Consider the following 19,989-nt stretch of genomic DNA (forward strand, 5'->3'; position numbering starts at 1 on the left):
CAGGTAAGGAAACTTGGACACAGAAGGTCTTGTGACTCCCTGAAATTCATATAGCTAGTAAGTGGCTGAGCAGGGATTTCAGACCTGGCAATCTGAGACCCACTTACCTGTACTATCCTCCTCCACATCTTCCATATGAGCTATGGCTCAGCCTAGCTAGTGGCATCTTCCCAATTCCCCTAGAACCAGATAATTCTGTGGAAATGAGCACATAACTTTGCAGAACCAAAGAGATTCTGTTTCAAGGACTAATCTATTGCTGGGGAAAGAATATCACTCTCCTTACTCTGAGATTGCTAGGGGTTTAAAATTTTGCTTTTATTTGTATAAATTTACTAAGTACAGGTGTGATTTTGCTGCCTGGATATATTGGGTAGTGCTGAAATCAGGGCTTTGATGTATCCATCACTGGAGTAACCACTGTTCTCACTGAGAAGGAAGGTGTAAGCGTGGGACTACCAACGGCTGTCTCGTCAGCTCCTAGAGCAAAGTTGCCTGGGATAGATGGCGGACAACCCAGCAGAAACTAAGTTAAACAAACAGGGAAAAATATAGAGATCCGATGGCCTCTGGGTTCAGTTAAGCCTGAAATCCCCAACAACATGGGCTAATACCTTTGTTATTTGTAACTGTTTTTATTTTGTGTTCTGGCACTTGTTCCAGTAAGAGGTTTGACAAATAAAAGCAAAGTAAGCATTAGCCAGAAACATAATAAATTTAAACAAATACGCACACATAGACATAGACATATGTATACTGGAGGCATTATATCAAGGCATTAGAAGATTTAATGGATTCAGTAAAAAATGTCTAAACATAAATTCCTAGATAAACTGGAGCCATAAATTATTAGCATGGTAATTATTATAAAACCTGTAACTACACGTATTGAGCATTCTTTCGCTAAGGAGTACTCTCTAACACAGGCCGTCTGTATTAGGTAAAGATTTTTGTTACAGAAGTTCAAAATCTAGTCTTTTAATACATCTCTTATTGAGGATACAGATAGAAAATTTGCTTTATTATAAAACACTATAAATTATGTTTGTAGATGGTGTTAGGATTAAAATGTATGATAATAAACAATAATAATGAGCTCCTAAAAAAAAATACATCTCTTATTATGTAGTATGCAAGATCAAAGCAGTTTTTAGAACACAGAAGTCACAGGCTATGATAGAATATATGTAAAACATATAGCTATAGGTACAGAGAATTCAATTATTATCATGTTTCATCATAACTAGCTTATAATCAATTCCTGTCTTAATCTCAGAGTGAACTTGGCAGCGAAGACAACAAAATGAGAGGAAGCATTTGGATTTGAGTTGGGGTTATAAATTCGCCCACACCACTCGCAAATCATTTGCATTTATTTTTTCACTGGGGCAATTTGCTTGATACAGAGTTGTATAAGTGTATGGCAATCATCTTATAAGGACATAGTGTGATATTGGTATTTTGTACATTTGATGTGTACCACCTTATAACCTTATTTATATACATATGAAATAGATGCAGTTAGTATAAAATGGAAGCTTGAATATATACAAAATACGTTACCTTATGTATGTATATATAGAGCTTGTGCAGGTAGCACGATAATATGTTTACCTTTTGCAAAATGAGGGGTCTTATTTATGTGTGTGCAGAGTATATGCAGTCGGTGTGATATGAACATTTTCCTATACATAGGCATTTGCACAGCCTTTCAAAATGTTTACTTTGCAGACATTATCCATTCTATCACTTGTCACGATTTCCACATAGACACAGATATTTGTGTAACTGAGACTCACTTAAGGACATGCAGCACCCACATACCCAATCGTCAGCCACATACCCCTTTCTCACCAAGCACTCAGTGCCAGCTCACATGCTCCTCTCCCAGGTTTACTCAATGGCTGTGGAATTTCTGAGGCATTAAGATGAAGTTCCAGTTGCAGAATGAAGAAAAACTATTTTTTCTTTTTACAAAAAAAAAAAAGCCTTTCCCTTTTTGTAGTATTTATTTTCACTCCTGCTGATTTGAACTGTTGTCATATTTAGTAGCTGATGCTTAATTCAGATACAGCTTGTTAAAAGGGATCTGGATGGAGTGAAATAAAGGAGAAATTACTGGAGAAAAGTCACAGTCATTTTGTGTCTAAATAGAAGTTCTCTGTTAATTTTTGATTTCCACACAGGCAGAACATCGCAACACACTGATTTCTTCTAAATCTCCATGTTCAATAATTTTCTCCAGGCAGGAAACAAAACCTTACAAAATGAAATAAAACTCTAAAAACCCTTACATAAAATACCCTTAGGTATTTTATTGATTGACACTTTGGAAAGATCCCCATCATTTGAATTTTTTTCAAATATATCCCTGTGCTGTAGCATATTAGTTCTACAACTTTTCCCCCTCAGATCTCATCCTCACCATGTCATATGCATGTGCAGAGAATGAGAATCATCCAGAAGAAATAAATAACGGGAAATTAGAGAAGAAATTAACATTTATTGTCCATATAATATGTGATAGAAATTGCTTTGTACTAGGTGTTTCACTCACATTAACTTTTGTAATTATTATAAAACTATTATGTGCCAGGTACTATAATTTACAGTGCTAGGGATAAAGTAAATGATATCACCTATCCCTCATTAAGCACTTTTTATGTTACAAGCAATGGGCCGAGCACTATTGTGTACTTTTTCTAAACTATTCCTTACAGAAAATTCACAAGTGGGTACTATTAATATACCACTTTACACATGAGGAAAAAGAAACTTAGAAGAGAGGTAATTTTTCCAAAACACTTAGCTAATAAGTGGGCAAGGTTACAAAGCCCATTCCCAATCAACTTCATGACATAGCCTTGATTCTGGGTATACTGTAAAATGCTTATCAGAACTTCTAATGCACAATAAATGTTGAAAACAATATTTGTTTGGAATCAAGACAGCACAGAGGAATCCATTCAGCCAAGTCCAAATGCCCAGACTCGCAAAATAAATCCATGGAATGAAATGGGGTATCAAAAAATTAAACGTGAAACATATGGGTATATTATAGATGATAAAGTTGACAATAATTAAAAGGATATATGTGTAATAAATACATTGACTTTCACATAGAAAACAAAAAACATTCACTTAGTCCCTACCTCACACCACATGTAAACTATGCTGAGAACAGTGTTTCCAAGTCTCTCCCAAATCCAAATCTTCATCCCATCAGACCCATCTTTTGTTCAGTTTTTATAGCTGACCAATTATTTTCCAAGTAATAACATCAAATCAAGATTAAGATATGATCAAGCCGGACAACTCAAAGAAGTCTGCACTTGCAGGGCCATGAGAAAATAGAAAGGAAGATCTTTGCTGAATCTCTGCTGGGTAGAGTAAAGGAAGTAACCTGACAGCTCTGCTAAGGAGGGGGTTTGTGACTCCCCTTCAATGTGTCAGTTTGTTGCTGCTGTTGCTATTGTTGCTGAAGGGGGTGTGCAGGTGATGCTGAAGGGGGTGTACAGGTGATGCTGAAGGGAGTATGCAGGTGATGCTGAAGGGGGTATGCAGGTGATGCTGAAGGGGGTGTGCAGGTGAGGCTGAAGGGGGTGTGCAGGTGATGCTGAAGGAGGTGTGCAGGTGATGCTGAAGGGGGTATGCAGGTGATGCTGAAGGGGGTGTGCAGGTGATGCTGAAGGGGGTATGCAGGTGATGCTGAAGTGGGTATGCAGGTGATGCTGAAGGGGGTGTGCAGGTGATGCTGAAGGGGGTGTGCAGGTGATGCTGAAGGGGGTGTGCAGGTGATGCTGAAGGGGGTGTGCAGGTGATGCTGAAGGGGGTATGCAGGTGATGCTGAAGGGGGTATGCAGGTGATGCTGAAGGGGGTGTGCAGCTGATGCTGAAGGGGGTGTGCAGGTGATGCTGAAGGGGGTGTGCAGGTGATGCTGAAGGGGGTGTGCAGGTGATGCTGAAGGGGGTGTGCAGGTGATGCTGAAGGGGGTGTGCAGGTGATGCTGAAGTGGGTATGCAGGTGATGCTGAAGGGGGTGTGCAGGTGATGCTGAAGTGGGTGTGCAGGTGATGCTGAAGTGGGTGTGCAGGTGATGCTGAAGGGGGTATGCAGGTGATGCTGAAGGGGGTGTGCAGGTGATGCTGAAGTGGGTGTGCAGGTGATGCTGAAGTGGGTGTGCAGGTGATGCTGAAGGGGGTATGCAGGTGATGCTGAAGGGGGTGTGCAGGTGATGCTGAAGTGGGTGTGCAGGTGATGCTGAAGGGGGTATGCAGGTGATGCTGAAGGGGGTGTGCAGGTGATGCTGAAGGTGGTATGCAGGTGATGCTGAAGTGGGTGTGCAGGTGATGCTGAAGGGGGTATGCAGGTGATGCTGAAGGGTGTGTGCAGGTGATGCTGAAGTGGGTGTGCAGGTGATGCTGAACGGGGTATGCAGGTGATGCTGAAGGGGGTGTGCAGGTGATGCTGAAGTGGGTGTGCAGGTGAAGTTGAAGGGGGTATGCAGGTGATGCTGAAGGTGGTATGCAGGTGATGCTGAAGTGGGTGTGCAGGTGATGTTGAAGGGGGTATGCAGGTGATGCTGAATGGGGTGTGCAGGTGATGCAGAAGTGGGTGTGCAGGTGATGTTGAAGGGGGTATGCAGGTGATGCTGAAGGGGGTGTGCAGGTGATGCTGAAGTGGGTGTGCAGGTGATGCTGAAGGTGGTATGCAGGTGATGCTGAAGTGGGTGTGCAGGTGATGTTGAAGGGGGTATGCAGGTGATGCTGAAGGGGGTGTGCAGGTGATGCTGAAGGGGGTGTGCAGGTGATGCTGAAGTGGGTGTGCAGGTGATGCTGAACGGGGTATGCAGGTGATGCTGAAGGGGGTGTGCAGGTGATGCTGAAGGGGGTGTGCAGGGGATGCTGAAGGGGGTGTGCAGGTGATGCTGAAGTGGGTATGCAGGTGATGCTGAAGGGGGTGTGCAGGTGATGCTGAAGGGGGTGTGCAGGTGATGCTGAAGGGGGTGTGCAGGTGATGCTCAAGGGGGTGTGCAGGTGATGCTCAAGGGGGTGTGCAGGTGCTGCTGAAGGGGGTGTGCAGGTGATGCTGAAGGGGGTGTGTAGGTGATGCTGAAGGGGGTGTGCAGGTGATGCTGAAGGGGGTGTGCAGGTGATGCTGAAGGGGGTATGCAGGTGATGCTGAAGTGGGTATGCAGGTGATGCTGAAGGGTGTGTGCAGGTGATGTCGAAGTGGGTATGCAGGTGATGTTGAAGGGGGTATGCAGGTGATGCTGAAGTGGGTATGCAGGTGATGCTGAAGTGGGTATGCAGGTGATGCTGAAGGGGGTGTGCAGGTGATGCTGAAGGGGGTATGCAGGTGATGTCAAAGTGGGTATGCAGGTGATGTTGAAGGGGGTATGCAGGTGATGCTGAAGGGGGTATGCAGGTGATGCTGAAGGGGGTGTGCAGGTGATGCTGAAGGGGGTGTGCAGGTGATGCTGACGGGGGTGTGCAGGTGATGTTGAAGGGGGTGTGCAGGTGATGCTGAAGGGGGTGTGCAGGTAATGTTGAAGGGGGTGTGCAGGTGATGTTGAAGGGGGTATGCAGGTGATGCTGAAGGGGGTGTGCAGGTGATGCTGAAGGGGGTGTGCAGGTGCTGCTGAAGGGGGTGTGCAGGTGATGCTGAAGGGGGTGTGCAGGTGCTGCTGAAGGGGGTGTGCAGGTAATGTTGAAGGGGGTGTGCAGGTGATGCTGAAGGGGGTATGCAGGTGATGCTGAAGGGGGTGTGCAGGTGATGCTGAAGGGGGTGTGCAGGTGCTGCTGAAGGGGGTGTGCAGGTGCTGCTGAAGGGGGTGTGCAGGTGATGCTGAAGGGGGTGTGCAGGTGATGCTGAAGGAGGTGTGCAGGTGATGCTGAAGGGGGTGTGCAGGTGATGCTGAAGGGGGTGTGCAGGTGATGCTGAAGGTGGTGTGCAGGTGATGCTGAAGGGGGTATGCAGGTGATGCTGAAGGGGGTGTGCAGGTGATGCTGAAGGGGGTGTGCAGGTGATGCTGAAGGGGGTGTGCAGGTGATGCTGAAGGAGGTGTGCAGGTGATGCTGAAGGGGGTATGCAGGTGATGCTGAAGGGGGTATGCAGGTGATGCTGAAGGAGGTGTGCAGGTGATGCTGAAGGGGGTGTGCAGGTGATGCTGAAGGGGGTGTGCAGGTGCTGCTGAAGGGGGTGTGCAGGTGATGCTGAAAGGGGTGTGCAGGTGATGCTGAAGGGGGTGTTCAGGTGATGCTGAAGGGGGTGTGCAGGTGATGCTGAAGGGGGTATGCAGGTGATGCTGAAGGAGGTGTGCAGGTGATGCTGAAGGGGGTATGCAGGTGATGCTGAAGGGGGTATGCAGGTGATGCTGAAGGGGGTATGCGGTGATGTTGAAGGGGGTATGCAGGTGATGGTGAAGGAGGTGTGCAGGTGATGCTGAAGGGGGTATGCAGGTGATGCTGACGGGGGTATGCAGGTGATGCTGAAGGAGTTGTGCAGGTGATGCTGAAGGAGTTGTGCAGGTGATGCTGAAGGGGGTATGCAGGTGATGCTGAAGGGGGTATGCAGGTGATGCTGAAGGGGGTGTGCAGGTGATGCTGAAGGGGGTATGCAGGTGATGTTGAAGGGGGTGTGCAGGTGATGCTGAAGGGGGTGTGGAGGTGATGCTGAAGGGGGTGTGCAGGTGATGTTGAAGGGGGTATGCAGGTGATGCTGAAGGGGGTATGCAGGTGATGTTGAAGGGGGTATGCAGGTGATGCTGAAGGGGGTGTGCAGGTGATGCTGAAGGAGGTGTGCAGGTGATGCTGAAGGGGGTGTGCAGGTGATGCTGAAGGGGGTGTGCAGGTGCTGCTGAAGGGGGTGTGCAGGTGATGCTGAAAGGGGTGTGCAGGTGATGCTGAAGGGGGTGTTCAGGTGATGCTGAAGGGGGTGTGCAGGTGATGCTGAAGGGGGTATGCAGGTGATGCTGAAGGAGGTGTGCAGGTGATGCTGAAGGGGGTATGCAGGTGATGCTGAAGGGGGTATGCAGGTGATGCTGAAGGGGGTATGCGGTGATGTTGAAGGGGGTATGCAGGTGATGGTGAAGGAGGTGTGCAGGTGATGCTGAAGGGGGTATGCAGGTGATGCTGACGGGGGTATGCAGGTGATGCTGAAGGAGTTGTGCAGGTGATGCTGAAGGGGGTATGCAGGTGATGCTGAAGGGGGTATGCAGGTGATGCTGAAGGGGGTGTGCAGGTGATGCTGAAGGGGGTATGCAGGTGATGTTGAAGGGGGTGTGCAGGTGATGCTGAAGGGGGTGTGGAGGTGATGCTGAAGGGGGTGTGCAGGTGATGTTGAAGGGGGTGTGCAGGTGATGCTGAAGGGGGTATGCAGGTGATGCTGAAGGGGGTGTGCAGGTGATGCTGAAGGGGGTGTGCAGGTGATGCTGAAGGGGGTGTGCAGGTGCTGCTGAAGGGGGTGTGCAGGTGATGCTGAAGGGGGTGTGCAGGTGATGCTGAAGGGGGTGTGCAGGTGATGCTGAAGGGGGTGTGCAGGTGATGCTGAAGGAGGTGTGCAGGTGATGCTGAAGGGGGTGTGCAGGTGATGCTGAAGGGGGTATGCAGGTGATGCTGAAGGGGGTGTGCAGGTGATGCTGAAGGGGGTATGCAGGTGATGTTGAAGGGGGTGTGCAGGTGATGCTGAAGGGGGTGTGCAGGTGATGCTGAAGGGGGTGTGCAGGTGATGTTGAAGGGGGTATGCAGGTGATGCTGAAGGGGGTATGCAGGTGATGCTGAAGGAGGTGTGCAGGTGATGCTGAAGGGGGTGTGCAGGTGATTCTGAAGGGGGTGTGCAGGTGCTGCTGAAGGGGGTGTGCAGGTGATGCTGAAAGGGGTGTGCAGGTGATGCTGAAGGGGGTATGCAGGTGATGCTGAAGGAGGTGTGCAGGTGATGCTGAAGGGGGTATGCAGGTGATGCTGAAGGGGGTATGCAGGTGATGCTGAAGGGGGTATGCAGGTGATGCTGAAGGGGGTATGCGGTGATGTTGAAGGGGGTATGCAGGTGATGGTGAAGGAGGTGTGCAGGTGATGCTGAAGGGGGTATGCAGGTGATGCTGAAGGGGGTATGCAGGTGATGCTGAAGGAGTTGTGCAGGTGATGCTGAAGGTGGTGTGCAGGTGATGTTGAAGGGGGTATGCAGGTGATGCTGAAGGAGTTGTGCAGGTGATGCTGAAGGTGGTGTGCAGGTGATGTTGAAGGGGGTATGCAGGTGATGCTGAAGGGGGTATGCAGGTGATGTTGAAGGGGGTATGCAGGTGATGCTGAAGGGGGTGTGCAGGTGATGCTGAAGGGGGTATGCAGGTGATGTTGAAGGGGGTATGCAGGTGATGTTGAAGGGGGTATGCAGGTGATGTTGAAGGGGGTATGCAGGTGATGCTGAAGGGGGTGTGCAGGTGATGCTGAAGGGGGTATGCAGGTGATGTTGAAGGGGGTATGCAGGTGATGTTGAAGGGGGTATGCAGGTGATGCTGAAGGGGGTGTGCAGGTGATGCTGAAGGGGGTATGTCGGTGAGCAGCCATCGCTGAGCTGCTTATAACCAGAAGAAAACTGAACGTTGTTTATCTTTGTCTTCTCTTTTCTCCTACCCACTTCTGCCTTTCCTCTAAATTAATGTTGTTTTTTTTTAATTTTTTTTAATATTGATTTGAAGGAGCTTAAATTGGTCAGCCGGCCAGGGCCTTCATGTTTCTTGGCTAGTCCTACAGTGTGATAGGCAGTTCTAGTTTTATTTTCATGGAAAAGTCCAACACGGTTAATCTAACTATCTAAACAGCTAGTTCAAAAATGAGAAAAATGTCTCCGGAGAATTTAAAAGACTTGTTAGATCTTATTTGTGATCCAAGCTAGTTTTCTTACCATATGTGTATAAACAATATTTTCAGCCTGGTTCTATGTTGGAAACACTTATGTTTTATTTTCGTTCCAATGTTGCATAATTCCCACATGGCAAAGCCTAAAGTGTTTTTTGACGTTAGACAGGTAAACATGTGACATATCGAATTTGAAATATATCAGTAACATGATAGTTTTAATTATAAATAATTTATAAATTGCTTTATTGTCTGTAGCCGTAGGCTTAGCACTATGCAAAAACTCTAAAACATGGAAATATTTCAAACTCTAAAACACGGAAATATTTCAAAAAATAAGCAGAGTCTTATTTTTTCTGAGATCCTGATATAGCTTAGGTCACAGAAATACTGCTCTTGTTTGAAAAATCAACTTTTGTTGTTTCATTAATTTTCTGTGTAAGTTTTCTTACTTCAATTTGATTTGTTCTTCTCATTTTTATATTATTTCATACCTTTTGCCATCTCTGGGATTGCTTTGCTCCTTATATTCTGATACCTTGAATTAGCAACTTGGTTGTTGATTTGAGGCTATAAAGTTTCCCCTGGCACTACTTGAGTTGCATCACACAAATTTTGATACATTGTATTTTCATTTGTATTCAGTGTTATGTATTTTATTTCTTTCTTTCGATACTTGTTCTTTCACACATACATTGTGTGTAGAGTTTAATTTCCACATAGTTGGAGATTTTCCATCATCTTTCTGTTATTAATTTCTACTTTGATTTTATTATAGTGAGAAAACACATTCTGCATGGTTTTAATTCTTTCAGATTTGTTGAGCTTTGTTTTGCGGTTCAGAGTATGGTCCATCTTGATGAATATTCCATGAGTGCTTAAAAAAATGAGCATTTTGCTATTGTTAGGGTGAGTGTCAATTAGATCCTGTTGGTTGATTGTGTTGTTCACATCTTTTCTATCCTTGTTAATTTTCTGTCTAGCTGCTCTATCAATTGTTGAGAAAGTTTGTTCATGTCCCCAAATTTAATGGCGGATTTTCTATTTCTTCTGCTCAGCAATATTAGTTTTTATTTTGCGCATTTTGAAACTCGAATGTTCGGTGTGCACGCACAAAAAGGACCGTGATGTCCTCCCAGTGGATTGATCCTTCTGTCGTTATGTTGTGCTTGTTTTTCTCTCTTTGCTCTGATGTCTACTTTACCAGATACTAATATAACTATTCCAGCTTATTTTTAAATGATAGCGTGCTATATTTTTTCCATCCTTTTGTAGTCACTCTATTGATGTCATTGAATTTCAAATGAGTTTCTTGTAATCAGCATATAGTAGAATTATGCTATTTTATCCTCTCTGCTAATCTCCGTCTTTTGATTGATATATTTATACTATTTATATAGAATGTAATTATTGTTACTTTAGGCTGCTATCATTTTACATTTTTTCTTTTTGGGGGGGTAGGTTTCAGTTTATTTATTTATTTATTTTTTATTAAATCATAGCTATGTACATTAATTTGATCACAGGGCACCATACACTTGGTTCATTGGCCATTTGACACATTTTCATCACACTAGTTAACATAGCCTTCCTGGCATTTTCTTAGTTATTTTGCTAAGACATTTACATTCCATGTTTACTAAGTTTCACATACACCCTTGTAAGATGCACTGCAGGTGTGATCCTATCAATCCCTCTCCTCTACCCACCTCCCCACTCTCTCTCCACCTTTTTCCCCTTCCCCCTATTCTTAGGTTGTAGCTGGGTTATAGCTTTCATGTGAAGGTCCTAAATTAGTTTCATAGTAGGAGTGAGTACATTGGGTACTTTTTATTCCATTCATGAGACACTTTACTAAGAATATGTTCCAGCTCCATCCATGTAAACATGAAAGAGGTAAAGTCTCCATCTTTCTTTAAGGCTGCATAGTATTCCATGGTGCACATATACCACAATTTATTAATCCATTCGTGGATCAATGGGCATTTGGGCTTTTTCCATGACTTACCAATTATGAATAGGGCTGCCTTAAATATTCTGGTACAAATATCTTTGTTATGATTTGATTTTTGGTCTTCTGGGTATATGCCCAGCAGAGGAATTACAGGATTGAATGGCAGGTCTATTTTTAGATCTCTAAGTGTTCTCCATATATCTTTCCAAAAGGAATGTATTAATTTGCAATCCCACCAGCAGTGCAAAAGTGTTCCCTTTTCTCTACATCCGCGCCAACATCTCTGGTCTTAGGATTTTGTGATGTAGGCTAGTCTCACTGGAGTTAGATGATATCTCAAAGTAGTTTTGATTTGCATTTCTCTGATGATTAAAGGTGATGAGCATTTTTTCATATGTCTGACGACCATGCGCCTGTCTTCTTCAGAGAAGTTTCTCTCCAAGTCCCTTGCCCAGCCTGCGATGGGATCCCTTGTTCTTTTCTTGCTAATGCGTTTGAGTTCTCTATGGATTCTGGTTATTAAACCTTTGTCAGAGACATAACCTGCAAATATCTTCTCCCATTCTGAGAGCTGTTTGCTTGCTTTACTTACTGTGTTCTTGGCTGTGCAGAAGCTTTTTAGTTTGATCAAGTCCCAATAGTGTAGTTTTGAAGCTGCTTCAATTGCCCTGGGGGTCTTCCTCATAAAAAACTCGCCCAACCCAATTTCTTCAAGGGTTTTCCCTGCGGTCTCTTCTAGTATTTTTATAGTTTCATGTCTTAAGTTTAAATCTTTAATCCAGTGAGAGTCTATCTTGGTTAATGGTGAAAGGTGTGGGTCCAGTTTCAGTCTTCTACAGGTTTTACATTTTTTTCTATGGCTCTCACTACTCAATCACTGATCCTAGCATAGCACTATTCATGGGGAAAGAAATAGACCAAAGTCATCCTTTTGTAAGAAACCCTCTCCCACAATTAATTCATTCATCAGGGTAGAACCCTCTTGAGCAAATCTTCTCTTAAAGGCCCCACCTCTAAACATTGCTGTAATGACTTTCCAACATATAATCTTTGGAGGACCTATTCAAAGATAGTATGAAGATTAAGATGTGGTTATCTGTAGGATGGGTGAATTGTTTTGCCTACCACAAATACCCCCAAGACCTCCAGGTAACCTGTTCCTCATGTGCTTTGGCACCTCATTGTGGAACACGAGAGTTATAGACAATTATCATTATCAAAAATGTTTCAAAAAAAAATGTTTCAAAGAATCCCCTCATAATATTTTGTTACAGGTAAAAAGTATAATATACAAACAAAAATATGCTCATTATTTACTTTGGGAATAAAAATTACAGATAAAATTTACAAAATCTCTAAATTATAAATCCTTAATTTCAATCTCTCTAACCACTATTTGAGGAACAAGGATATTCTTTTAACTTTGAGCCTTAGGATACTTCTTATCATCAAAACTTAAAAGCATCCTTTATAATTTGAAGTAGAAATATACATAAAGAAGTTTTATATTTGCAGTATGTAGTATACTGTCTACCAAGATTTCAGAGCTATCTGATCTATTTCATTACTTTTTATTTTATTTTATCTAATAAATTCCTTGTAGGCAGCAGTGCTAATAATTTAAAAGGCTTTTAAAATATTATTGGTCAATATCCAATTTGTCATAAATTTACCCTAACTTTGGAAGCAGGCCCAGCAGCTAATTTTGCATTGCTCCTTGCAAAGATCCATAATTTATGATTATCGTTGACTTAAATACAAGATATTTGATCCTGTCAAGTAAAAGGTTTATTTGAATAAAAAAAACCTGATTCCTCTCTAATTATAGGTTTTTATCAAGCTAATTTCATGGTGTTATTCTGTGTCTAGCCTCGGGATTGCCAGTGCCATTTTTAATACAGAGCAAGACTTAAAGACAAACAAAGGGAAAGAACAGAGTTTAAAAAAAAAATGTGTGTTGGGAACACAAAAAGATGAAAGATGCCTGTTCCAGCAAAAATATGTAAGTATGGGTTCTTTGATTGTAACAGTGTGTGATTCAAGCAATCAAAACAGTTTGGTGAGGCATTTAAGTTTATTTTAGGAATCCAGACAAAGACACTAGAAGCTCTGGGATTCTACTTGGGTGCTGTAAATTTCCGAGTGTGACTTTGGAAGAAATGGTGTGTAAGGGCTCCCCACCTTCCCTTTACTAAAGAAGTAATTCCTCTGCATCCTGGAAGGGCAGCAGTGACGTCAGGGCTATGACATCAGAGCTGTGACGTCAGGGCTGCACTCAGGGCTGTTGCACGTTGCATGCTTGATCCATTAGGGGACGCTGAACTTCCTCAAAGTTCAGTGGAAATTTTTTTTCTTTTTTTGTTTTACTGATATTTGGGGTTTTAAATACTTTTTAAAACTTCAGATTAATATGAGAGAACAAATGTGTACATTGTTTTAATTTCTAAGGTAAAGTTCAAGTTATAACAACCCATTTATAAATGGGCAAGAGACTTGAACAGAAACTTGTGTGAAGAAGACAGACGAATTGCCAAGAAATACACAAAATATCATTATTTTAAAGTATGTTGGTACCATTTCAGTTCATTTGAGCTCCAGATTATGTAGCAAGCGTTTGTCACCAACACCAAAGTTCCTCTTCAATGAAACAAATCTGAACTGATGGGATATCTTGTTTAGGGAAATATGCTTATTAAATAATTAGGAGCTATATAGCCACAGATAGAAATGTTTTCCTGTAAGAAAACACAATTCTTTTCATGTTTGGGAGCTATTGGATAATGTAGGCAATTTGCTCTTTATAATTAGGAAACAAATAAAATATAAAAATATAAACATATAAACTTAGAGATCTAAAAATAGATCTGCCATTCACTCCTATAATTCCTCTACTAGGTATACACCCAGAAGACCAAAAATCACATCATAACAAAGATATTTGCACCAGAATGTTTATTGCAGCCCAATTCATAATTGCTAAGTCACAGAAAAAGCCCAAGTGCCCATCGATCCACAAATGGATTAATAAATTGCGGTACATGTACACCATGGAATATTATGCAGCCTTAAAGAAAGATGGAGACTTTACCTCTTTCATGTTTACATGGATGGAGCTGGAACATATTCTTCTTAGTAAAGTATCTCAAGAATGGAAGAAAAAATATCCAATGTACTCAGCCCTACTATAAAACTAATTTAGGGTTTTCATATGAAAGCTGTAACCCAGTTATAACCCAAGAATAGGGGGAAGGAAAAAAGGGAGGGAAAGGAGAGGGGAGGGGGGCAGAGGGAGGATGATAGGTGGGATTACACCTGCAGTGCATCTTACAAAAGTACATGTGAAACTTAGTAAATGTAGAATGTAAATGTCTTAACGCAATAACTAGGTAAATGCCAGGAAGGCTATGTTAACCAGCGGGTTGAAAATGTGTCAAACGGTCTATAAAACCAGTGTATGGTGCCCCATGATTGCATTAAAGTACACAGCTATGATTTAATTAAAAAAAAATATGTATATATATATAAACATCATAATCCCACCAAAAAGTCAAATTTTTAACAAGCACTCTTTATCTAGGTTAAATTTGTGCTCTTGAAATATGCTCTAGAAAATATTTTGTTTCAACATAGTGATCATTGCCCTGACAAGCAGGCCTTTCTGGTTAAAATGGGGCTCACGACGTGTATTGATCTCTGCCATCTGAGAACTGTGTAATAAATATGATACTGCATCAGTAGAACCTGCTGAGGGTCTATGGCCAAAGTAAACTGTGTTTACTGACTGGTGCTGGGCAGGTGTCTCAGAGGCCGATCAGCTGGGCAGCTCTGTCTTTACCTGCCCTGGGAGTGCAGCCTTTTCAGGCCATGGCTGTGGGAGGGTGAAATAGAGGCTATGGCCGTGCTCCTTGTTCGTTTATCTCATTTGTCATGGTCACCCGTGTAGACTGGACGGATGTGCTGCCTTTCTTTCTCATCGTCCTCTCTAATTAGGGAAAGGAAGGCTTTTCATTCTCACCTGAGATCAACACTGACTGCTTCAGGACAAAAGAAAACATGTCTCCAAGAAAAGATGAGGCTGTGTGGGGTTTGAAAGAACCATTTGTTCATTTTCCTGGGTGTTTTTGTCTGATTAAGACAAAATTATGTTTGAATAAACACTGACCACAATAATATTCATTCCACTCTATGGGGTCATTCCCTTGTCATTAGCTTCTCTTATCATTTATATACAACTATTTTTTATACCAGCAACAACTTATTTACAAAACCAGGGACCATCCAAAGACAAGAGAAGCCTGGAAATGCCAACACCAATTGACAGAAACTGTGCTGTATATTAAATATTGTCATTTTCTAAATTATGCTGTCAACACATGTAAAAACATTGTAACATACTTGTACTAGTCACACATAATTATGGCATTGATAAAAATGCAGATTTGTGTTGGGGTAATCAGATGTAAACTTCAGGTTGTTTAATGACCATGGGTCATCATCCACCCATCTTTCAGTGGGCCTCTTTTATAGTGCTGCAGCCTTCCTTGAAGATACCACTACAGGTCTTCACTTGAAGCCACTGATGAAAGAAGGGCCCATGTAAATGGCCCTGCCAGCATCCTCCATTCATCACTAAAGACTAATCAACTAATCAATTGATTACTCTCTAGTAATGAGGAAGAACATGGCTTCGAAGTCAGATATTAGGTTCCATTCTTGTCTCTGATAGATACTTGGTAAGTATGAAAGTCATCTTTTATGCAAATTCAATTTTCAAACCTATGAAATGGAGGGAAATTAAGGTACCTGCCTCATTGGATAGTTAGGGAAAATATATGCGATACTAAATGTAATTCGCAGCACTGCTGCCTTTTAAGTATGCTTCTCTGATAATAATCGCTATCATTAGTAATCATAAAATAATAGTATTACGATGTTTCAAATAGAAGTAGTTAGAATTAAATATAAGTTTTACTCTGCAATTTTGCTGTGAATTTCTAAAAATGAAGAACTGATTTTTTTTTTCCAATCACTGGTCCTAGCGCAGCACTTGCTATTCATGGCAATGGGGTTTACTGAGTTTTAGAAACATCGGTTCAGAGAACAAAATATAATAGCATGCACTTCATATTATGCCTTCGGAAATAGTTAGCTAGCACAGAAACATACTTATAATTATCTAATCAAAAGCTATACAAAATTTTAAGTATATTCCTACCCCAAACTAAACTAATGCAACAGTTCTGGCTCACTGCGGAGTTGGAAAATTACCGTTTTTTCATTATCAAGACATAATGTTCACCCCTTTCTCTCTCTCTCTCTCCCTCCCCCCCAAATGTTAAGGTAAATACGTACAAATGTCCAGTGATGAAAACACAGGTTTTTGTTATATCTATTATTCTCTGCACTTTTTTTACGGGTTGTACTTGCCTCTCAAATTACAAATAATAATCATAATGTTTCTCTGACTCTCTCCATAGAGTCTTATCCAATAGTATGCTGGTCAAGATTTAACAACTGGATTTCTTCAGAAGAAAAACCCTCATTTGTAATGTTTGCCAATTTCCTTGGTGTAAATACACTAAGGGGCTGATTTGGGGATGACCCACACCCAGAATTGAAGGAAGATGCACAAAAGCCAGCCCGCAAAAGCCAACACAAGCCAGATCCGGAAGACCACTGCTCTTGCCTTCAGTAAGACTTCAAAACCAGTTTGTGGTTTGTAGTGGCATCATCCAGTGAAGCTCAGAAGATGACATTAACCCCAACAACAAAATTTCCCTAGATCACAACTGTCTAATCAGTTCAGTTCTGAACTAGTATAGTCACACAAACTTCAGGCAGATTTTTGCCTTCGAGTCCCAGTATTGGGCAGGAGTAAAAGTAATAATACCTGCCGCACATTGTGATGAGCGTGTGGAATAAAATTCAGGTGAGCAAACATTTGTCTGTATGGTTGTTCTTAACCTCTCTGAGATGACATGGGCTTTTGGGATCATACATGTAATGGAGGATAGCTGGTGACATGTGCACAATATTGTGAATGTTTTCAATGCCATTGAGCTATACACTTAAAAATGGTCCAAATGGCAAATTCTAAGTTATACGTATTTTGCAACAATCATAAAAAAAAGCCAATGGACCTGCATGAATGAGTATAAGTGAAACTGGGTAGATCTGAAATATATATATACACACACACATACGTGTGTGTTATGTCTATATCTAATATATATGTATATATATGTATGTTTATACACACACACATATATATGGAGAGAAAGACAGAGGAAACTAAAAATTGATCTATCCTATGAAAGGGAATTCATTTACCTGGAAATGAATAAGGTGAATTGGAGCAGATAAAAATGAAGGTGAGACTATCAATGAGGAGACCGTTATAATAGTCCAGTTCCAGATAATGATTCTTGCATCACAAAAAGAAAAAAAGAAGTAACAGAGAGATTAGGGAGGTAATTCAAAGGAAAAGATAAATGACTGGACATGGGGCCCAGGAAGCCAGTGACATCAGGAATGACTGTGTTGTGCCTCCGCCTGTTCAAACGTGTTGTGTATAGAGGAGGTGTGATCTGATGTTCAGAACAAGTGTGCCCCAGGGAGAGAAGACAGTCTGGGAGTCACAGATTATACCAGAAGCTGGAGACAGTTCTTACAAACCAAACAATTCCCTGAACATAAAATAGGCACAGAAGAAACAGAAAATTCTGAGAGAGAGAAATGGCTTTAAATAGCCTAGATGTTTACCTTGGGATGGGAGAAAATAACGTGGATACCTTTTTAAAGTGAGTAAATTGAAGTCTGTTTTTATTTATTTATTTTTTTTTTTTTTTTTTTTTTTAGTCCTGATGAGAATGCCAATGGAGAGTATAATGATCCCAATATGGAGAAGGAAAAAGTGAACATATTCTAGGCTTTATTATGTCTTACAAAGCAACTGAACAAAATCATATGTATTTTTCCCAGGCAGACTCTCAGCTAAATGTGCAGAAGAGACCTGGCTGGGTTTATGGTTGATCTTTAGTCCAACTTGTCTCCCTCTCTCCAGGTTCCTGTTTTTAGTAGAGAACACTCACGCTGAAGCTGCTGAAAGAATGAAAAATAAAGGCTTAATTGGGAATTTCAGGCTTTCATTAGGCTCAAATGTATCACTTTTTTATTAAATGGAAAGGAAATCTTCAGATCTTGCTAACAATTGGCTCAATCATGTTGGCTCCAGTTTCATCCCAGGATGAATAGTAATTAATTTTGCATCAGTAGTTTTTGTGCTTTGAACTAAATCAAGATGTAGGAACGTGTATACATATAGACAAGTCATGCCAATATGAATAATTGGCTAGGAAAAGGGTGTTAAAATCCCTTTGGTTTGTGCAGGACTGGTGGTTGATTGGAGCCTTGTTATGCAAATAATGCTCCCATAGAGAGATGAAAGAATAAAAAAGTGTCCAACTCAAGGAGGTAAGCCTTCCCTATGTTTATTTTTTTTTTAATCCACTCTTCTAGTTTCTTTTCCTAGTATAAGCCTATTCCTTTCACAAAGATTAATTTTTACCTATTGAACAGTTTGGGAATAAGTTCTAAAACGAAGGCCCTATATAGTATGTGCTCCCTTGACATCCGGGGAAATCGGGAGGACACCCAGTTGATTATGCCCAAGTTCCTCTTCCCACCTGCTCTCGCTGATAAGGTGCCCTGGACAAACAACCTTCCTTATCAAGCAAACCAGGAACTGCTTTTGTTCCTGAGCAGGCGTCTTCAGTACTCTTGGCGATCTGTGAAATTATCCAAACAAGCCAACTGCATCTTCCAGGGGGAATCAGGGTCACCTCCCCCTCTTTATACTACAAAACCTGTCCTCCACAGCCCCTGCTTGAGGGTTACTTAATAGTGTTTGTGCCAGATTGTCAGGTGGGTCTTATTTTCCTTACATAAATAATCCTCAAAAATGTGTCATATACAAATAAGCACAACCCCCGAGGGGCCCTGAGTGTGTTCTGGGTCCTTCTTCCTTGGGCTGAGTATACAAGATTAACTTCTGTTGATCTCATTAGTTCAGGGCCAGGTCTTGTGTGTTTGGTTGTCTTCTTAACATTAGAGCAGCAACCCCTCCCTCACCAATGTCATGAATGGGAGGTGACTGAAACAACAGGCTGTGGAACTTCAAGAATGTACCATTCTCTTATTTGAGGAGTGGCTGCATGACCCAGGGTAGAGCACTGAGATACCACCTCTATCTTAGAGGGAGAAAGAAACTAAAAATGATTCCATTTTCACATCATCCATTCTTTATGCTAAGAGACTGCTGATGAGGTTCTCACTTCCCACTTTCCTGGGCTGTCCTCCATTTCTAAACCACAAGTTGTATTTGTTATCTATTGCTATGTAACAAATTACCCCACACTTCAGTAACTTAAAATAATACACATTATCTCACAATTTCTGGGACTAAGACATCCCAGCATGAGTTGGCTGAGCTCTCCTAAGACTGCAATCAATGTTTCAGCCCAGGGATTCTCACAAGACTCCAATAAAGGTAACAGTAGGGATCACAGTCATTTCAAAGTTGAACTGGGCCAGGATCTGCTTCTAATTCCATCCAGTGGTTGCTGGAAAAAGACTCAGTACCTCCCAGGCAGCTGGACTGAGGCTGAAGTTCTGTGCTGGCTGTTGGTCAAAGGCTGTGCTTGAGTCCTTGTTGGGTTGCCCTCCTCATTGGATCAATCATGTGTGAAAGGCAGCGAACACCAGCAAAGAGGAACTCAGTCACTGTTAACCCATCAACAGGAGACATCAGTCACTTCATTGGAGGCAACTCACTAGATAGAGCCCACATTCAAAGAGGAAGGGTCACCTTTGGGATGAATACCAAGAAGCCAGGGTGATCAGGCACTGTGCTAGAAGCTTCCCCCCAAACCAGGCTAGATAAATAGATACAGGGTACTACGGCAGGCGCAACTCTCCACCAAAGAGAGCAACCTCCCAGCCCCAGACAACATCTCCCAGATGCCACTGCCTCCCTGTGGGGCTGTGTAAGCAGATTTTGCTGATGGAAAGTGAGCAGGAGTGATCCCTGTGATGCAGGGACCATGGAGCTTACGACACACGTACCTTCTCTCCATTTATTCTTTCCTTCTTTTGCAATCTTGTCTGGGATGAGCCTGTCCA

This window comes from Nycticebus coucang, chromosome 4 (assembly GCF_027406575.1).
Source record: "Nycticebus coucang isolate mNycCou1 chromosome 4, mNycCou1.pri, whole genome shotgun sequence".
Taxonomy (NCBI): domain Eukaryota; kingdom Metazoa; phylum Chordata; class Mammalia; order Primates; family Lorisidae; genus Nycticebus; species Nycticebus coucang.